The sequence below is a fragment of the Etheostoma spectabile genome, chromosome 16 (genome assembly GCF_008692095.1).
Source record: "Etheostoma spectabile isolate EspeVRDwgs_2016 chromosome 16, UIUC_Espe_1.0, whole genome shotgun sequence".
Taxonomy (NCBI): Eukaryota; Metazoa; Chordata; class Actinopteri; order Perciformes; family Percidae; genus Etheostoma; species Etheostoma spectabile.
The window spans coordinates 20411677-20412420 of NC_045748.1; the positions used below are offsets into that span (position 1 = coordinate 20411677).

The window sequence follows — 744 nt, forward strand, 5'->3', positions numbered from 1 at the left end:
TACTTCAGAACCCCTTCGCATATCACTTCACTTTATAGTTTACTCTATGTTGGAGTTGTAAATAAATCTTGCTACATCTCAAAGTCAGACATCTCTGGTTCAAGTTTTTCCAAGTATCTTGAGACACTTTACAGACAGAGTAGGTCTAGACCACACTCTATGATTTACAAAGACCTAACAATTGCAGTAATTCCCACAAGAGCAAGCAGTGGCGAGGAAAAACTCCTTTTAGGGAAAAACCTGGGCCAGATCCAGGCTCTTGGTAGGCGGAGTCTGACGGGGGGGGGGATGAACAGTGGTAATAACAGTCACAATAAAGATAATGGAACTATAGTTAACCATAGTCCTCCAAAATCCAACCAAAAAGACCGAAGCAATCCCGGAAGTGGAACATATTTTCCACCCCCCCTTACCCCCCGTCCTTTTATTTCTTATTTCTTCCTCCTTTTTTCTATAAAATCTTTCTCTTCCTTCTTCAAGCTCTCTACCTTTCAACATCCACCTTCCTCTTTCTTTTCGTCTCGTGTTTTGTCTCCCTCAACTTTCCATCATCCTCTTTTGCTCAATCCTTCTTCCTTTCCCCTTTTCCTCCCTCCCTTCCATTTTTCTTCTCTCGCCTCTCCTACTTTTCTTGCTGTCTTCCTCCCCCTTTTCTACACTCTTTCCTCTCTTCTCCTGCTTCCGTAACTCCTTCACTCCCTGTTATTCTTTTCCAGCGTCCTTTTCTCCTCTCCTCTCTTCCCA

The 744-nt window shown here is 43.3% G+C and overlaps 1 long non-coding RNA gene across 1 annotated transcript in view; it reads right to left on the minus strand.

Annotated features, from left to right (window-relative positions):
- Nucleotides 1-696: 696 nt before the first annotated feature.
- The window catches only part of LOC116704665 (uncharacterized), a 7079-nt gene continuing 7031 nt past the window's right edge, over nucleotides 697-744 (minus strand). Inside the window, exon 3 of the long non-coding RNA XR_004335748.1 lies at nucleotides 697-707. This is a non-coding gene — a long non-coding RNA (uncharacterized LOC116704665). The remainder of the gene's footprint in view (nucleotides 708-744) is intronic.